This window comes from Pteronotus mesoamericanus, unplaced genomic scaffold (assembly GCF_021234165.1).
Source record: "Pteronotus mesoamericanus isolate MK-2021 breed Mesoamerican mustached bat unplaced genomic scaffold, CSHL_Meso_final contig_78, whole genome shotgun sequence".
Lineage (NCBI taxonomy): Eukaryota > Metazoa > Chordata > Mammalia > Chiroptera > Mormoopidae > Pteronotus > Pteronotus mesoamericanus.
The window spans coordinates 19,010,572-19,031,481 of NW_026555258.1; the positions used below are offsets into that span (position 1 = coordinate 19,010,572).

The window sequence follows — 20,910 nt, forward strand, 5'->3', positions numbered from 1 at the left end:
GTCAGTCTCCGACAGGAGATGATGGTGTTCTCTCGGAATCATACCTCCCGGAAGTGTGCAATGTTTCCATTTTCTCCGAGAAGGTTTCCTTTCCTGCTCAATGCAGTTTACAGTCACCTCTCCTTTCTGAGAAGCCCAAGGTTGCCGCGTGATCCCCACCAACGCAGCCCTCCCTCGCTGTTCGGCATTTCTGTCTTCGATGTAGTTGTATCAGCCCTGCCGGGTGCCCTGTCATACCGCTGCCTGCGTGGCCTTCTAGATGTTATTTCAGGGGAGACTTCACTAAGCTTTGTACTCCTAAGCAGCTACTTTCGATGCGTGGAGGCTTTAGCCTTGCAGTGAGAGCCAGGGAATTTGCCAACACTCCGGAAATCCTGGGAAACCAAGGGTGGGAGGGGTTGGAGGGTGGTGCGGCTGGAGATCCCCCATTGATCGGGTGTGGTTTTAGGGCCCAGGCTGCCACTGTCCTGAGAAGATCCCCAGGCCTTAGTCCCGCGCCCTGCCCGCCCACACCTCCAGGTGTGCATTCCCCGCCCTTAATTACCCTTCTAACATTGATAGTTCCCACTTGCAAAGTTTCAATGGGAAAGCGGAGGAGAACTTTATAATCATGGACACAGAAGACTAAGGGAGCACGGTCACACTTGCTTTGGTCTGCAGACCCGGTCAATCGAAAACTCAGATAGGGAAACACGTGCACTTTTGTAGCAGCAAAGTCGACACAGTTCGTGCTGTGCAGCCTCCAATGAAAGGCCGTGCTGGGAGAAACTTGGTGCCTTCTGCAAAGTTTAGAAACTAAACCAAGAGAGGCCATACTTCAGGGGTTTTGCGGCCCCGTGATGTTTTCCAGGGCTTTTCAAGTGGGAGGAGAAGAGCGACAAAATGAAAATGCAGCGTGTGAGGGAGCCCACCCGAGTCCCGCCAGCTGTCGGGCTCTGAGGTGAGCTCTGGAGGGTCTCGGGGCAGGGACCCCACGCTGTGGGCCGCTGGTCTCCCGCCGCGGGTGTGTCTGCTCCCGGGGCGGGGGCAGTGACGGGGTGGGGGGAGGCTGGTAAAGTAATGAATGGGAGGCTTAGGCAGCCCGGGCGGGAAGTTCAGTGAATGAATGGGGGAAGGGGATCGCAGAAGGTAAGGGCTCCGGGGGGTGTCACACCAGGTGAGGGAATGAGTTGGGGGAGGGAGTCGGGGGGTGCAGGAGCTGCTGACTTGTGCTACGTGGAGCAAGCAGAAAAGAAAGAAGGCGGGCAGGAAGGAGGCTGGCGTCCGCGCTGCTTCTTCGGCCCTCCCTCGGCGCCCCCTCTCCGGTGGCCCCTGCCAGCGCGCCAAAGCCCGAGCACTTGGGGCCGAGGGGTGTCTGACGCTCCGGGAGTTGTGACTCCCCTGTCTCCCTGCGGAGGGCTGCCTGGATCTTGGGCAGCCTGGACTCTGCAGCTGCAGAGCCCTCCCGGGTCTTCCCGCCTTGCGCGGGACCCCTGGCGGAGTGGGCGCAGGGGCTGGCCCCCTGCTCCTGGAGACGGCCGAGGGGCGGGCAGAGGGCTGGCTTGGCTGGCCACGGGAGGGGGACCGCGGGGATAGACCACGCAGCCGGAGGCCAGCCCCAGGGCGGCGGGAGCTGGACTCTAGGCGGCGGCGGCGAGCACAGGTAAAGGGGAGGGCGCCGGGCGGGGGGAGGGTGCCCCCTGGGCTCAGAGCCAGAGGCCACGGAATCGCCTCCGACTGCAAACCGCGGACTGGGATCGCACTGTCTGGCGGCAGGCAGGCTTTGTGGCTGTGCGTGCGAGTGTGTGGGTGTGCGCGCGCGCGCTCGCCCGTGTCGGGTGTGGGTGGGTGTGCGTTCCTGCGAGCCGGCCTGCAGGAGGCGAGGCTGTCCTGGCCTCCCTAACCAACCAGTTGACCGAGCCCCGGGAGGGAAGTTGCCGCAGACGCCCGGGCCGTCGGCCCTCCTGTACCCCGGCCAGGTTAGTGCGTCCCGGGGCACGCCCAAGTGACACGTAGGTGGCCTCGGGTTACCTGGGGCCGGGTGGGGGCACGGGAAGGCTTGCTGTGGGCGCTGAAGATCCCCCCAAAGTCGCGTCCGAGTGGATGCGGACCACTGGGTGTCCCCGCGCGCCGCAGCTCGGAGCTCTAGTTCCACTTGCTTCTCACCGACGACTCCGTAGTCTGTCCCGGGCTGAGGACTTTAAACTTAAGTGTCTGTCCAGCCGCTTAACAAACACGCTTAGCAAGTAACTGGAAAATCTAAGGCAAGGGAGGGACCTGGCTTTGAGTTGGTGATTTTGAAATCAACGGGATCGTTTGGTTTGTGTAGGACTAGTTTGTGTTGAATGGATTAAAAATTTATTGTTGTTTTTCTTTGCTGCCTTTCGGCCTTTGATGTGTAAGAATGACGGCATCCAGGACTTGTTGCCTTCCGTCTGGGGCCCGAGATTGCTGCTTTCCGTTGCTACTTCTGCTCTTCTTTCTTTTCCTTTTTGTTGCAGTCCATGGATTTTTTTGCCTCCCGTAAATGTGGGTTTCCAGCGAGTGTTTGCTTTTTAGAATTTCACTATGAATGCGTTGTATCCCATTGAAATAGGTGCATATTTGCAAAAGTGCATATTGAAAACATGTAACTGCAGTAATCAGGGCAAAATCCTCTATTCCTTCAGGCTCTAACAGTCCGTGTTTTTCATCTACTTGAATTAGTATTGTTTGCCCGGTGTTAGCAGGACTGTGAAGTGAGAGGTTTGTGATTCAAAGCCTGCAGTTCTGGCTAAAGGGGGACCCTGCACTGGACATATTGATAAGTTCTTGGAAGGAGATAGTCCCTTATCAAATTAAAGAGTAAGCCCCAATGAAAAAGGGTGTAGACTGGAGTTAGGTTGTTTGGACCGAACTAAATTCCATTACTCATTCACTCACTCGCTCTCATTCTGTGCCAGCGAGTGGTTTCAGCCCTGATTCACCAAATCCGGGTACGAGTGAGCGCTTCTGCCCCCAGTACAAAACTGTTACCAACAACCAGCATTATAAGCGTGTTAAGGCTGCCTCGTTCTTGTTACTATTTAATTTGAGGATAAAGCAGCCAAGTAGCAGCAGAAAGCAGTAGTGTGTGGCGGGAAGGCGCGGACTGAGGAGCCAGGCAGGAGGACTGGGTTGTCACAAACCAAGCCAGCACGCACGCCGCGTCCCCTAGCGGTGCGCCCTTAGCCGGTCAGGTCAGCTGGTTCTCCCTCTCTGCGCCCTCATCTAGAAAATGGAGGGGTTTAATGATCTTTGCTGTTCCTTCCAGCTCCCCTCGTAACTAGAAACTGGTGGGTAGTTATCCCATGTTAGAACAGTAGGAAAAGGGGATGGGGAAGTGTGAAAGGGTTAGTCCTGGAGGGAAATGAGAAGGCAAGAGGGCCAGGGGAAGGTGGCAGAAAACCAGCACTAGGAGATGCCTGGAGCTGGGAAGAGCCTTGAGCTGGGGGTTCATTTTTCTCTTTTTTATTTCTTCCTCCCCAAGGGCATCAGTAGTACTCCCCATCCCCTCCCCCAAACAATCTTCCACTACTCTTATTTAAAATGTGTGAACCTGCTTAGCTGTAAAATCAAAGAGATCCCGACCGACCGCTGACCTGTGCTCCTTCTAATCTGCAGTATTGTCTCTCAGCCGGTCAGCTGCTGCCCAGTGCTGTGGGCACTCAGCCTGGGTCTCCGTATCCCTGCGGATGATGGGAGAAAAGGAACAGAGGTGGGGATGTGAGCGGCAGCTGGCATTCTGAAACTTCTGTTTTCATTTGAAGTTAATATTTTCCAAAGAATCATTTGATTCAAAATTTTACCATAGTATTTTCAAGCTTTTACTGAATCTGTTCTGTTGGACCTACTGGAAAATTCAGAGGAAGTAAAATCCTTACTTACCAAGTCTTTTTGATACATAATGACATTCAGTCTGACAGTGGCTGTTGGTGCCAGAAAGCTTATTTCAAATGCTTTGTAGGGAAAGTTGCAATCTGCAACAAATACACTCTGTCGTCTTAATGGGAAGCTGCAAGTGTCTTAATGAGAATCTTAAGATTTTTGAAATTTAGTTTGTGATCAGGATTTTAATATCTGTGCCTGGTGTGGGTAGCCTTTCTTTAATTTTTCTGATACCAATGTACATACGCGCTTGAAGAACACTATTTTAAAAGTGAAGTGTGATGTGATAAAAACATGAACACAGCTCTTGATCTAACGTCTGAAAGTCTGCTCTGGCCTCTCAGACTCGGCATCATACTCCTGCTTGTTTTCTTATTTTTACATACTTTACCCACAAAGTCTCTATGGTGTTACCAGTTAACTGTTTCATGGAGAACCATTATGGGTGTCTTTGAGTTGAGCTAAAAGGGGGAAATTTTAATTCAATAAGCAATGACTGACTTCTTCCTCTAGAGGAGATATTAGGATGATTTAAAAAAAAAAAGTAACAAAAAGAGGCTCAGGAAAGAGCAGTGTCAGGGAAAGGATGCAGCAGGCTTCACTGTCACGGCTGGATTGCATAACTGGGTGGCAGCTGTAGAACCCAAGAACCTCGGCGTGCCACGGGATGGAAAATTAAATTTGGACTTTGGGGAAGGCTCCTGAAAGGGACTTGAAGGATGAAAATGAGGCATCTTTTAAAAGATGAATGTTGGGGGATGAAGATGTAGAGGTGGTTGGAGCCCAGGGCAACGAGGGCTGGAAAGATATAAGGTGGTAAATTATGGGGGGACTTGGATGTTATTTTAAGGAGTTGTGCTACATAGGGATGGGGAGGGGAAAGAAGCATGTAACCCCAAGATATAGGAGGACACTGAGTAACACATATTGGGTGAAATGATTGAGAGGTGACTAGGCTTTTATTCCATTAAATTCCATTGTAACTTATGGCTAGTGAGTTCTAGGGCACTGCTGCTAGCTTATCCAGAGTATATGAAAGTTGCAGAATAAATGAATATGTGGTTTCTCTCCTGCCCCCTCTCCCAATTGATAGTGCTTTTTCTACTTTTGAGAAATTCAATTTAGTAAAAATTAATAATGCTATTGTGGAATGTGTGGATTAAAACCACTTACCAGGCACAGAGCTGACCAAGAAGACATTTTGTTTTGTTTGGTTTTGTTTAGGGAAGGGCCTGCTGGTTAACGTTAATTTAAACATGACTCCACTGGCAACCAACATTCTTGACCCTGTTTATGTTATACATAGTATTTAACCACAGTGGTTGACTATTTGTAGCACAGAAGAGAAAGAATTATTATTAGTTTGGAACCGGGGTTCATGCCTTTGTAAAGGGTAGGGGTGTTGATGGTGGGGAGGAGGAGGGGCGAGGGCAGCACCCTGAGTATTGCAGTGAGGGCTGACCCAACTCCGAAAACCCCTTGTTAAGTTTAATCTCCAACAGAAGTAGCTTCCTCAACACTGTAGACTAATCCTTTTTAAACAACATTCCTTTTGGTCATCTGCTACCCGACCCCTAAATCTCCAGAGCTAAGAGATCTAGCTTATTATCTCTCATATAAGAAGAATGTCGGTGGGATCCATTTGGGAGAGGTGCTTAGTAGCTCTGTAGGTTTCCTTTCACAGCCTAATGCCTCTGTCATGGGTAGAAATGGGTGGCTTGTCAGTTGCCTCTTCAAGGTGGAGTTGATTTGGGTAAGTGTTCTAATTGCCCTTGAATCTGGAGATGCTGGGTTACCAAGGAGATAGATAATTAAAGGAGATAGGTCAGCTGCTTTTTACTATCTTCTGAATACAATTTGAATGAATTATCTTCCCAGCAGTGTGCTTAATCTCTGCAAGGGAACTTGGGTTTGGCTTGCTTGATTATTCAAGAGAGGGAGCCCAAGGATAGTATACTGTATTTATTAGAAGAATACACTTCTATGGGGGGCGGGGAGGGTGTGAAGGGATTTTATTTAAACTCTCTGGCATTTTTTTCCCCCAGAAGATTATTATGATTTAAAAGTAGCATCGTTGTTGTTATTACTAATGACTTATGGGATTGGGCCAAAGAAAATTGTTTTTATACTTCAATGTTAGCTCCTTTCTGATCTATGTTATAGAAACTTTAACCCTGAAGTTCATGTAAAAGTCGAATTTCTTTCAGAAATGAAAGAGGACTACTTTACTGCATGCATGGATTTAGGTTATAATTTATTTTATTTTTGTGGTACAGTTTTAAAAAGTGATATAATGACAGGACAGCGTCTTAATTTAGTCCAGTGCTAATACAGACACGTATAAGCTTGAACGAGGGAGATCAGGCTATGTTTGTTGTACTTAGTATGGGGATACAAGAAGATGATTTCAAAATCAGCCTCTTTCTCTAAAAGAGAAAAAAAATTGAATAACACCTGATCATGAATGTCTTTGGGGGAGGGATTTCCAAGGTTGAAACTGCTGTATAAAAGGAATTTTGTTCATTATGGCCATCAAGTGTGCCTATGCTTTTTTATTTTAGTTTATTTTATTATTTTTAATTATATTTTATTGATTATGCTGTTACAGTTGTCACATTTTTCTCCCTTTGCCCACCCCCAGCACCCTGCTCCTTCAGGCAATCCCCACATCATTGTTCATGTCCGTGGGTCATGTGTTTAAGTTCTTTGGCTACTCCATTTCCTATGCTGTACTTTACATCCCCATGGCTGTTCTGTAACTACCTACTTCTTAATCCCCCTCACCTCTTCACCCATTCCCCCACACCTGCATCGCTTCTGGCAACCGTCAAAACACTCATATCCATGATTCTATCTCTGTTCTTCTTGTTTGCTTAGTTTGTTTTTTAGATTCAGTTGCTGATAGATATGTGCTTGTTGTCATTTAACTCTTCATAGTTTTGATCTTCTTTTTCTTAAATAAGTCCCTTTAACATTTCATATAATAATGGCTTGGTGATGATGAACTTCTTTAGATTTACCTTGTCTGGGAAGCTCTTTATCTGCCCTTTGATTCTAAATGATTTCTGTTAGGTAGAACTATCTAGGCCATAGGTCCCTGCTTTTCATGACTTTGAATATTTCTTGCCATTATCTTCTAGCCTGCAAGGTTTCTTTTGAGGAATCAGCTGACAGTCTTATGGGAACTCCTTTTTTCTCTTGCTGCTTTTAAGATTCTCTCTTTATCTTTAATCTTTGGCATTTTAATTATGATGTGTCTTGGAGTGGGCCTCTTTGCATCCATCTAGTTTGGGACTCTTTGTGTTCCCTGGACTTGCATGTCTATTTCCTTTACCAAATTAAGGAAATTTTCTTTCATTATTTTTCCAAAAAGATTTCCAATTTCTTGCTCTTTCTCTTCTCTTTCTGGCACTCCTATAATGTGAATGTTGGAACGCTTGAAGTTGTCCCAGAGGCTGCTTACATTATCTTCATTTTTTTGGGTTTCTTTTTACTTCTTATTGTTCCGATTGGTTGTTTTTGCTTCCTTTTGTTCCAAATCATTGATTTGATTCTCGGCTTCTTCCACTCTACTTTTGTTTCCCTTTAAGTTGTTCTTTACTTCAGTTAGGGTATCCTTCACTACTGACCTGTTCTTTTTTATGCTGTTGAGGTCCTCACCAAGTTCCTTGAGCATCCTTATAACCAGTGTTTTGAACTCAACATCTGATAGATTGCTTATCTTCATTTTGTTTAGTTCTTTTTCTGGAATTTGGATCTGTTCTTTCATTTGGGCCATGGTTTTTTTTTTCCTCATTTTAGCAGCCTCCCTGTGTTTATTTCTATGTATTAGGTGGAGCTGCTATAGCTCCCTTTTGGAAGTGTGGCCTAATGTAGTAGGTGTCTTGTAGGGTCCAGTGGCACAGCTTCCCGTATCATCCAAGCTGGATATTTGAGGCAAGCTCTTCATGTGGGCTGGGTACACCCTTCTCTTGTAGTTGAGCCTTGGTTGCTGTTGGCAGGTCAATGGGAGTGATTCACCCAGGCTAGTCAGTTGCAAGGACTGGCCTTGACCACTGCCTTTGCTTGTTTGATAGGGTTTAGGAAGTTGTAAACCATGAGCCAAGACTAGCTATTCATACGGGAAAAGTCACAGTTAACAGTTTGGGTGGGGCTGTTAGTTGGGTGGGACAGAGCCTCAGGGGATCTCCAGGGCAGAGCAAACAGTCTTAGCCAGGTTGATGGAGTCTAAGATATGGTACCCAGATTCCTGCTCTGTTGCTCTTGGGGGAGGACTCAGAAAAGGGAAAATGGCCTCTGCCTGCCTTTTATTCTGGGAGAAAGCTGTCTTGTAGCTCTTGCCTTGATGTCAGACACTTCATTTCCTCCTCATATGCTACTGGTGCCTTTCAAGCTGCTACCCCTGATGTTGGAGTCCAGAGGCAGTGAGTCTTAGTAAGTCCGTGTGTGGGTTTTTTAAGGGGAGCTGCTTGGGACTCCAGAAGTTTCTTCTGCCGACTCAATCCCTGCTGGTTTTGCAGCCAGAGGTTATGGGGGCTTATCTTCCTGGCATTGGGATTCTGGGCTGGGGGGCCTGGTGTGGGGCTGTGACTATTTGCTCCTGAGATATCCTTTCCAAATTTTTATCCATGGACTGATATGGGACAAGCCTGTTCCGTGTTTCTGCCCCTTCTACCAATCTGGATGGGTGTGGTTTCTTTAATTTCGTAGTTGTCAGACTTCCATGCAACTCGATTTCTGACAGTTCTGAGTACTGGCTCTCTATATTTTGGTTGTAATTTTGATGTAGTAGTGCAAGGAGGTGTGCTGTGTTTACCTGTGCTGCCATCTTGACCGGCAGTCCACCTATGCTTCTTAAAGTTTAGGATTCACTGTACGGAGACTGCTTTGGTGAACCATTCCTTTTTTTTTTTTTTTGAAAGGAAGTTTCCCCTTACTCATTTTCTTAAATTTCAGAACAATGGACTGGATTTGATTTAATGTAAGTCCGTTATACTCAGTTTTCTTTTTCTCTGTTTGTCCTTGACCGGTGCCTGAACTGCCCTCTTTCTGAAATTCTTCCTCAATAGAAGGATATTCTTGGCTTCTTGAGAGGAGAAATGATTCAGAGGCAGAGGAAATAAGTTCTTTTCAACCCTGGCAGTACATAGTTGATTGCCTTCTATGTACCAAGCATTGTGGTAGGTACTAGGGGTAAGGAGTGGGGGCTGAATATGGCAGGATTCCTACCCTCCATGAGGAGCTTGCGGACATATTAACAGATGATTGCCATTCCCTAAAACAAGTGTGATGAAACCAAGCATGGGGCACCTTACCTTCAGGGACTTAGGGTGGGTGTGGGTTGGGAGGTGAAGTTGGGGATGTTTCAGGAAAGGTTCAGGAAAGGTTCCTGAAACGTGAGGATCTGGGAAGACCAGAGGAGAGAAAGCAAGAAACCTGGAAGAGAAAAATGGGATCACAGTAGAGGGACTCCAGACGATTTTTATTTCCAGTTTTGCTGTTGTTGGGTAAAACAAAGGTCCTCTCTTTTTACATCTGTAAAGTAGGAATGAGAACTGATATTATCTGGTTGCTAATTCTAGTTTTAATTTACATGTTTCTTAATCTTTTATTTGTTCATTTATCCATTCCATGGTTCATAGGAGTCTGTTGCACACCTACCATTGCTGAGGAACCGTAGAAAACAAGGCCTGTGGGGTCCCTTTTCTCAGGGAGCTTGCTTTCTGTCCTATCGTGGTAACAGAAGTTCTTTTGAAATCCCCTCAAATATGGAGCATGTTTGTTGAGCTATTCTTCAACTTTAGGAATGTTTTCTTCAAACTAGTCTCAGTATTTTCAGGTTAGTTTGCTTTTCCCTCTTAAATACGAGAAGAAAAAGGAGACAGAACCCAGTGTTCTTTTCCTTTTTTAGAAACTTGAAATGTTTTGCTCAGACTTACCTGGTAGTTGTTAAGTCTAGGGACAGATGTAGCTGTTTCTTATCTGTACAGCTGGCTTTCTGTCCTTCCTTCTTCCCCCACCCCCTTTCTTTCTCTCTCTCTCTCTCACTCTTCCTTCCTTCCTTCCTTCCTTCCTTCCTTCCTTCCTTCCTTGCTTCCTTCCTTTCTTTCTCTCTTCCTTCCTTCCTTCCTCCTTCCTTCCTTCCTTTCTTCCTTTCTCTCTTTCTTATCCAAGGAAATTTTTCCATTGCTTTTAGAGAGGGAGGAAGGGAGAGAAAGAAACATTGATGTGAGAGAGAAGCATCGAATGGTTGCCTCCCATACATACTGAGATCTGGATTGGGGGTCGGTGATTGAACTTGCAACCTAAGTATGTGCCCTGACCAGAATTCATCCTGAACCTGCAGCCTTTCAGTTATGGGATGAGATTCCAACCACTTGAGCTACCCAGCCAGGACTGGCTTTCTTCCTTTTATTTATTTATTTTAAATATTTAGTAATAAATTGAAAAGTTTATTTACATTCAATATTATTTTGTATTAGTTTCAGGTGTATAGCATAGTGGTTAGACAATCATAATTTACAAAACGATCCCCTCAATATTTCAAATACACACCTGGTACCATACATAGTTATTAGAGTACACAATGCTGGCTTTCATCTCACTTTGGATATTTTAAATTTTGACTCAACTTGTGTTTGAATTTCTGTATTCACTGTATGACTTGCTTCCTAGAATAATCCAAATTTAGTGTTCATGGGAAGTCAGACCTATTTTGAGGTCACCCTGTCATAGAACTTTGCTTTGTTAATGCATTTTACTTACCTGGTTTGAGTCAGTCAGAAATATGAACATAGACGAAAGTGTTCCAACCAGAGGAAGGAGCTGTATTCATTTATTAAAGATGTGGTTTTTGTAATGGTTCAAAAATATAGACACGTTGAAGATAATAATCTCCCTCTGCCACTTCAATCTTACCTGATGTAACCTCTTTGTCATCAATTTGTTACATAGCCTTCCATACTTGTCCTTTCGCTTATGGAAACCTAGAAAAATGTTTTTGTTTATATATATTTACATAGGATGTGTGTGTGGGTCTGTTTATGTATACCCATATGTATGTTTATATGCATGTGTATATGTCTGTGTGTGCCTGCACTTCCTCCTGCCCCTATTCTCTTTGGTTTTAGGGAGGCTGTTGTTCAAGCTACCACCATGAGTCAGAAATTTCAAGCCCAAAGAGCCTGCATGGCTCCTCTTTAATCGGTGCAGCATGATATTACTCAATTAAGAGTTCTTGTCAGAGAGATATGAATGTCTGGCTGTTATGAACAGGGAACGAGAAAACTATTTCCAGCTGCATGTCCACCAAGACGACAAATTTCATTGCAGAGAATGTTATTTCCACAAGGACTCTGCTTCATCTGGAGCTCAGGCAGGGGAGGAGGGGCATTTTGGAGCACGTATTTGGCATCCATGAACCTTTTGTTAGGTGGGAAACAAGGCGACTGTGGAAGGCCTATCTTCCGGAGCAGAGCAGATAGGTGGAGTCACTCATTATGGGCAGGTCTCACTGTGGGAGTATTAGAGGACCCCCTTAGGAGGTGGCAATCAGCAGAGGATAGGGCTGGAGTGTTCTTACCCAGGGAGAATGAGAATTGTCTTTTGTTAAGGGGCTGCTTTGCCATCTTGGATTATGATTTGTTGGGAAAGGGATTATTGTCATGTCCAAAAAATGAGGCATTCATTCTGTACCCAGCATTTATTGTAGTGTCACAGGGCTTGCTTTACTTTCTGAGTAGACACGGAGACCTGAAGGTTCAAAGGCTGGAGCAGGATGACTGACTTTCCCAAGTTCACTAGTCACTTTCTGTGAGACCCTGTCAATTCAGTGCGATGCAGCTGAACTCTTCGCATGCTCCTATGGTTCAGTCCCTCCTCTTGGCAGAGGACACTAAAATAAAAAAAAAAAAAAAATTAGAAGAGAAACAACCACCAAGAAAATATGGTCCCTGCTGTCAAGTAGCTCATGAATATGGAGAGCCATGAATACAAACACCCAAGATGAGACAGACAGAGATAAATGTTGTAAACCGAAATTTAAGCAAAATGCTTTCTGAGTGTCTGAGATGAAGAGAGGAACTGCTTTTCAGCAAAGATTTACAGAAAGAGTCTGTCCTCAATGGACAAGCTGGGTGAGTAAGAATTAAGGAAGGCCCAGGTGCTGCGCGCGCGTGACAGGTTTCGGTGTGCAGCGTGGCCCTTGTATGCTTTGGATCAACCTGGAAGGGCCACTAGAAGGGTGCTGAAAGCAGTTAGGGACAAAAAAAGGGCATGCCATTAACAGAAAGAAGGGACATGAAAGTATGAAGATTGTTCCAGCAAAGCGTGTAGGCCAAGATTTTCAGCTTGGAAGCTTAGCTGAGAAGCCAGACCTTGGCAGAATTCAGGATTAATTGTTATATGTCAAAGTAAATATGGCCATATATTAACAGTGGGGATACGTTCTGAGAAATGCATTGTTAGGCGATTTCATTCTTGTGTGAACATCATAGAGTGCACGTACACAATCCTAGGCTGTATGGTATAGCTCATTGTCCCTGGCATAGACACCTGCATGGCATATTACTGTACTCAATACTGTAGTCAACTGTAACACAGTGGTAAGTATTTGTGCGTCTAAACATAGAAAAGGTACAGTAAAAATACGATATAAAAGATTTAAAAATGGTACACTTGTATAGGGACTTGACGTGTGTGGATGGAGTTTGCAGGACTGGAAGTTGCTCTGGATGCGTGAGAGAGCGGTGAGAGAATGCGAAGGCCTAGGTTATTACTGCGTGCTGCCGTAGGCTTTAATGAATGTATAAAACACTAAAGTTAGTGTGCCATAGGCTACACTATATTAATGAAACAACATGAGATAAAAATCAAGGGCTAGAGAAAATGATGTGATCAAGAGACATGGGTAAGCACAAGATATTTGAGGCTGCTTGCTTGCCTAACGTGGCATACTGTTTTATAGCAAACTTCTTTTTTATACATAGAAAGAGTACACTCTAAAACAACAAAGTATAGAGTAGTAAATACATTAACCCGTAACAGTCATTTATTATCATTATTGAGTATTATATATTGCACGTAATCCTATGTGCTATACTTTTATACCAGGGCAGTGGGTTTGTTGACACCAGCATCACCACGAACGCGAGTACCATGTTGCTCTATGATGTTATGTCAACTATGACGTCACTAGGTGATAGGGACTTTTCAGCTCCATTATATTCTTATGGGACTCCTGCTGTATAGGCAGTCTGTTGTTGAAGGAAGCATCTTTATGCTGGGCGTGACTGTACCAGTGAAATGTGTGTGACGAGCTGGAGAGAACTTTTCAAGTGAGAACAGTGGCAATACTTGATTTTTTTTAAAAAAATTTTTGTTTCGCCCCCCAGCTCTGTTGATTTATAATTGACAAATAAAAGTATAAGATATTTAAAATGTACAACATGATGATTTAATAAGTGTATGCATTGTGAAAGGATTCGCCCCATTGAAAAACTTGGTGTTTTAACAAGGACAAGAGGATGCATTTTGACTCTTTAAGTTATTTTTCTTTCTCAGATGATTAAAATTGTTTTATAGGTTATTAGGCAGTCACTGAGCAACCACCAAGTTCTCTTGTTTTCTCTTGATGAGGTGGTTCTGGGGTGATAAAAAGGAGTTGGAGTTTCACCTTGATATTTCTTTGGGGTAAATAAAATCCCCTGAACCAATCTACTCCAGCAAAGAAAAAAATAGAAATCCTGAAAATAATTGGAAGACTCGTGGTGATTTGGGGGGTGAGAGGAACTGCAAATATAGTTTGACTTCACTGAGGGTCTAACAGCAATGGGTGTCTTATTACTGCCGTTAACTATTCTCAAAGAGAAGCCAAGAAACCTCTCAAAAAACACTTTGGAAATCCCAGCAGCCTAAAGACCAGATTTGAGAAATTCCAACAGGTTTGTCTTGGAGGTCTATAACATCTGGTCAAGTAAATTTAAACCTTAATTGCTGAATTTAAGATTAAAAGTAGGATATAGTATAATTGCTCTTGGTTAAAAAAAAAACCCCGTTTCCAATTAAAAATGTATTTGCATTTCAGATAATTATTTTGGCATACCTTTTGGCATGTAAGATAAAATAAAGATAAATGTGTTCTTATTCTTTTTCTTTCTGGGCTATTTAATCCTTTAAAAAGTTATACTCATTTCCACTTAGTGATAAAACAGTACGTTCTGTTTTTCGAATTTGTGAAATACAGGAGGCTCATCCATTGTTCCACCACTTAAGAGTATTTCCTTATTCCATTTGGGGATAATTTCTTCCAATATAAAACATTGATTTTCTCAAATATTTAACAGCATTCTGCTTTGTATCATAAGTACACATAACATTAAAATCTATTTCATTTTTAATTTCCAATGACTACTGAAGAGTCACAATATTTAATGTGGGTCATATTTAATTAATCATTCCCTATTCTCCCTTTGCTTTTTTTCTGTCCCTTTAAGGATTTGTGTCTCTCTGCGTCTCTTTAGATGCTGTTATTCCCAGAGTCCTATCCTCACTCTAAACAATCTCCATGTGTGAACTTAACTACAAAGTAGGCCCTGGTTTCTAGAGCTTTGCCATCGGCTGTCCCCTCTGCCTGGAGTGCTCTGTTCCCGGGTGCGCATATGCTTGCTCTCTCGTCGTTTTCAAGTCTCAGCTCAATGACACATTTTAGTGAGGCCTTCTGGTGAGGCCTTCTCTACTTACTGCATTAAAAATTGTGCGACCCTTTTCATTGATCAAATCTGCCTGATAGTTCCTCTCCATCCTATTTATCTTCTTAGATGAGGGAAAGCATTTATTTTTAAGAACTTCTGTTTAATTCACTGCTGTTTTCCTAATGCTAGTGCAATACCGTGTACATAGGAATACGATTTGTTGAATAAAATTTTTGCTTGAACTGAAAATTTTTTTTAGAAGATTTTATTTATTTATTTAGAGAGAGGGGCAGGGAGAGAGAAAGAGAGTGAGAGAAACATCAATGTGTGGTTGCCTTTCATGTGTACTCTACTGGGGACCTGGCCCACAACCCAGGCTTCTGCCATGACTGGGAATCGAACTGGCGACCCTTTGGTTCTCAGGTTGGTCCTCAATCAACTGAACCTTACCAACCGGGCTCGAATTGAAAATTTTTAATAAAAATTAATATATTTACCTTTTACAGAGCATATTATAGTAAATATTGAAAGATGTGGTCTTGATTGCATGAGATTTACGATCTAGTGAAGGAGACTGTCTCTGAACAGGGAACTGCAAGTGTGAGTGGAATTAGGGAGACAAGCAGGGTGTCCTGGGAGAGTATAACAGGGAGATAAACTTTGGGAGGAGTGCAGGAAGTTTCTCTGAGGAAGTAGCATTTATACTGAGGCTTGAAAGATGAATTAGTTAAGTGGAATTGGGAGGTGAGGATGGAAGAGGGAGGAAACATTGATATAGAAAAAGAGGGTATGATTTAAAAAAATCAACAAAACAAACAGAAGTCTGATTCTCACTTCTCGAGTTGAAATTAGGTCATTTGTTTTAAACGATGGAATTACGTAAGGGTAGAAATCGATCAACTTTCTTGACATTTCTGATGTATAATACTTCATTTTCAATAACTGAAATAGCAGTGTTGTTTTAAAGGTTTAAGTCAGTGATTATTGAGAGAAGAGGAATTTTTATCTGAAAGTCACAGTTTTTATAAACTGGGACTAGCTTAAATTCTATTTTGTGCTAATACAAATCACAGTAAAAATAAAAACAGTACAGGGAAAGTAAACATTCTTATTAATATGTGACTCCATTGACAATAATAGTGGTTCAAGATGACTTGGCTGAATATTGCCTTATTATATACATATGAACTTTTGTATAAATTACTGGTTTTATTTATCATGGTAACTAAGTGAGGTTTGTACAGTTTCTATTTTTTTGTTAATTAAAGGGTTCTGTGTCCTGATGCTTGAAAAGAGCATGATTTTTCTCTAGGTGACAAGTACAGATACGTTTATTAATTCAGCCACTATAATAATATCATTCACATTCTCTGTGCCCTAATTCTGTCCTTGAGCTGTCACAGACTGATAATGGTCCTTTAGACTCTTTCTACAAATGGGCTTTTGTCAATGTTTTTATAGCAATTTCTGTGTGTTAACATAATATTAAATACATAAAGCTTCCTGTTAGGTCTTTACTATGTATTTATTAATATAAAATAACCCTCTATGCATTTGGGACTGCATACTATTCTTTTTTTCTGATCTTAATGTTATCCTTTTCTTTTTTGTCTTTGTCTGAAATGACTTCACTAATCCTTCTGATTTTAAACTTTTGGTGTCATTTTATTTAACATAGTTTTGCCTGTAAGCAACATTTGATTAATTTTGTTTTAACATACTTCTTATATAATTGATACATTTTTTATCTTCTTTCTTTCCATATTAACTCATTTTATTTTATTTTTTTTTGGGGGGGGAGGTTGCTTTTTTATTTTAAATCATGTTTATTCTATACAGTTGTCTCAATTTTCCCTCCTTTATCTTACTTCTTACCCTTAAGTTTTCTCTTTGTGTCAAAAAACACTGACTTGCCTTTTACCACCAGTATTTAGCCACGTGGTCTTCGGTAAATTACATAATGTTTCTAAGACAACAGTTCTCTGTTTGTAAAAAAACAACAGAAATGGAAAAATGTTTAATTAATGTTTTACGAATGTCTGGCACACTGAATATGTTAACTGCCATTTTTATCAGTTAGTAGGTTGAATGATATGGAATTGTTGATATTTGTCTGCTTTTGACCTATAAAAGTGGCATTTTCATAAGGTTCAATGTAATTTTTCCAGCCTCTCTTTATTTTCGGTCTTTTTAATGTATTGTTTGTTGCATACACTCACAGGATTTTGAAATGACCAAGTCTAGTGTTCAGTTTTATGAGTGATTGCCTTTTTGTTTCCAAATACTTTCATAAACCTATGTTTTCCTGGTTTCCGAAGTCAAAGGACTAAATAACTTTTAATCCCACTGCTTGGCACGACAAATTTAATATGCCTTTATTGTTCTTGCCTTCGTATCTCTTCTCAATTTTCCTTATATATAATAAATTTTTATATATTTCACCTTATAACTTAAATTTTAAGTATTTTATACTTATTATATTTTATATTTTTATATATTTTTGGTAATAAAATCTGCAGCAATATTTTATATGAATCTATATTCATATAAAAGTTTATATTTTTTATGTTTTATATTTTTTGGTAATAAAATCTGCAGCAATATTTTATATGAATCTATAATTCGTTTTGATCTTCATTAGCATTTGCATCCATTTAGGCCCCTTGCTTTGGCTGGCTTCACAGGTGCCTCCATGTAGTTGAGGGGTGTTCTCATATTTCCCTGGTCAGTTGCATCTTGTGCATTTCTGAATCAGGCTCAGGATTTTTCATATATTTATCAGAACACCTGTCTTTTTGAAGTTCAGAAGGTGCGATGTTCATCATTCAGATTCATGTGGCTCAAGAATGCGTCTTACCCAAGCTTTGCAGAGTGCAGTTAGTGGAAACAATGACTTGATTTTTTTCTCCTCTCTTTCTAGTACCATTGCCCTTTTTTTTTTTTTGGCCATTCTTTGTACCTTCTTGAGCATTTTGATGGCAAGTTCGAAGAGCTGTATTGGAACATTAGTTCACTGGCTTCCAAATTTTTCTCACCATGACCCATAATTAGAAATGGCCATACATACATGAATAAAGCAGAGTTGCATGCTGTTTACTGTATACAGTAAACTCTGATTTTCCCCCTTTATTTTTTCTATTATACTCTGTGTGTTTTTACTTTTAAAAAAGTATTGGTCATGACTCAGAAGTTTTGAACATGCTGATCTGGCCATGAACTGAAGTTTGAAAAACACTGATCTAGTCTGTTGCTATTCTGCATAGAATTAGTGTCATTCATTATTTAACATGTCTTTATGATGTACAGTACCAGTTCCTGTGCTAGTAGCTGGGAGTAGAGCCATGAATAAAGCATCATTATCATTGGAGCCGTGATGCAGGGAGTCTAGTGGGAACGAGGATATTGACCAGATGATCCCTCAAGAGTGTGTGTGTGTGTGTGTGTGTGTGTGTGTGTGTTATACACAATATCATATACACAATATATGATAAATAATAGAAGAGAAAAGAACAGGGAGTTTCAAAAGAGATTAAATGGGGAACCTTGTCTGACTTTGGGGTGATTCAGGATTTCCCTAGGGAAGTGGCATTTGATGAGGTCTGCAGAATGAGAAGGGGTTCACTCCATGAAGGGACACGGTAGGGGGCGGGTGTGGGATCGCAGAGTCGTGGAATTGAGTAATGGGAGTGAAATAAAGTGCTGGCAGTGAATGTCAGATGGAGGGCTGTCCTTTTTGTTGTCTTTATTTTCTTTTTGTTGGATGATTTGGCACTTCGTGTGATATTTAATGGGCCTTCCTGTTTGTGGCTTTTTAAGGTTTTCACTTGACTAAAGTTAAGTAGGAATAGAAAGAATATTTTTTGGGAGATGGGTGTAGGTATGTGTTCAAGCTGTTTTTTATTAAGAAATTTTGTCTATTGCTAAATAATAATAGCATTAATTGAAGACTTGCTCTGCATTAGAAACTGTACAACGCTCTGCATGGATATGTAGAAGTAGTTTTGTTTAGGTTAAACATATTTTTATATAGCATAGTTACCAATTTAGTGATTATGCATAATTTGTAAAAAAGTTTCATGCAAAAGTTAAGTATTGGTAATTGAAGACCAGATGATTGGGTATTTCATAGCTTCCTGGTGATGTAAAAGAAAAATGGCTTGAAACTATTTTATTTTTTTTATTTACTTATTTTGCCATGGTAGGATTTAAGGGTTCATTCCACTCCCCAACTGTTTGTGTTTTTTTTTAAGATTTTATTTATTTTATTTTTAGACAGAGGGGAAGGGAGGGAGGAAGAAAGGGAGAGAAACATCAATGTGTGGTTGCCTCTCGCACGCCCGTTACTGGGGACCTGGCCCGCAATCCAGGCCTGTGCCCTGACTGGGAATCTAACCGACGACCCTTTGGTTCTCAGGCCTGTGCTCAATCCACTGAGCCCCACCAGCCAGGGCTCCCCCACTGTTTTAAAGCTGTGTGAAAAGTTTAAAAAATATTTAAAATTGGAAATTTATTAGTAATTTTAAGACTGAAATGAATCACGAGACTAATATTTGTGATGAATGAGACCATGATTCAATTAGTTTGAGACTAATGAGGCCGTGAGTCAAGTGCCGGTTTTTCTGCTGCTCTCCATGGGGCCTCTGACAGCCCCCAACCTTTCCAGGACTTCAGGTCTTTGTCCTAAAATAGGTGACTTGTAGTCAATGTGTACAAATCATTCTCCTCATTGTATTATTCAATGACTCTAAACTAATTATTTTCAACTTTGGTTCTGGCTGTTTACTCTTCAAAGAAATGATGATCCCATGTCATTGAGCAAGTTTAGTCTGAGAAGCTCAAACTAAACATGGGAGGACTCCAGGTATTATATCCTCATGTTCATTGCGGGGTAAGGCTCAGATAGGACAAAAATCTTTTTTTAAAGCATCTTTCCATTATACAATACCACCAATGCTTCTCCTGGAAACATGGAAGAGTAGGCAAAGATTAGGATTTAGCTGAGCAAACACTTAAGACTTAAACGTCATAGTTTGTAGTTTACCTACACTTGAAATTATTTTTTTTAACCTTTCAGATTCAGTAAAGATGAAAAAATCATATGCTGGATGCTTGCTTCGGGGGACCTATGCAGTATCTAAGTGGTTATATGTAATCCACATTTTGTGAAAACCCATTGAAGAGTGAGCGATGTTATTTCAAAGAGTTTTAAAGGGCTAAGGAATCACATGGAGGAAGCATTAAGTTTTGATGACTATTCTTAGGAATATTTGATAAGGAATGGGTTTTATGTGGAAGGGAATGAAAGGTCCTTGGCCACTCAGCTTTTCTTACCAGTGTATTAAATCAGTTGATTCAAATACATTATTTTTTGTAATTTCAAAACTTTTATTCTTTCAAGTTCATTTATTATAATATGAGGACTTTATTTCACTTGTTCTTATTTTTGCAGAAAATATATTTGAGGATAAAAGGTGAGGTGAATGCTTTTTTTTTTTTTTAATTTAAGCTGTTCCTAATTTCTCATCTAAAATAAATATTTATTCAGGAAGTTCAGGTAACTGTGGGTATTTTACTTAGTGTATTTTGGTGCTGACTCATCAGCTTGTATTCCCTTATTTTCTGTTGAATATCTTCTGTTGAAGCTGAGAGTGTATGGAAACTGGCCAGGACTGATCTGGGACAGGGCAGGGGCAGGTCTCAGTGTTTGGGATCATGCTGGGCATAGGTCCAGACAGGTATTAGGCACAGGCATTGCTCAAGGCTAGTACTAGAAATAAGTTGGATCAGGAGGAGTCAGAGTCATGGGGTTAGGTTAAGTTCAAGGCAGACAAAACCAGGAAGAGGCACAGAGTACTTGGAGGCACTGCCTCGTGTTCTAAGGAAGAACATCCGAGGTAGCCCTAGGAGAGAAGTTGCGTGGTTTTCAGAGTGGGGAGCATCAGTTGAACTTCTCTTCTTGTTCAAGGGATCCTCAGCACTCAAGCGGGCCTTTTTCTCCATACCCTGGGAAACACAGTACCAGCAACTCTTCAAGCATTTGGTCACCTCAAAATAGAGGACCAGGAATCACAAATTCTTATCTGATTCAGGTATTATGGACCTCACTAAATATCGTCTCTAGTAGCCCAGGTTTCATGTCTAAATATATTATTCCTGCAAGAGATTTCTTGTAAAACATATTTAACATTCCCTTAGTGGGGAAAAGTATCAACTCTGGCCAGTAGCTGTTATGACAGAGGTTAGTGGACAATCGGGTTTACCTTAATACAGGGAGAATGCCCAGAATCACTTACCTACCAAAGTCCCTTTCTTTTTCCTTCTTCATCCCATTTTG

General features: G+C 41.7%; 1 protein-coding gene across 1 annotated transcript in view; it reads left to right on the forward strand.

The window, feature by feature from the left end:
- Nucleotides 1-1,858: 1,858 nt before the first annotated feature.
- The window catches only part of LPAR1 (lysophosphatidic acid receptor 1), a 137,840-nt gene continuing 118,788 nt past the window's right edge, over nt 1,859-20,910 (forward strand). The window contains exon 1 of the mRNA XM_054584532.1: nt 1,859-1,958. The gene's annotated coding sequence lies outside the window, so the exon portion shown is untranslated. The remainder of the gene's footprint in view (nt 1,959-20,910) is intronic.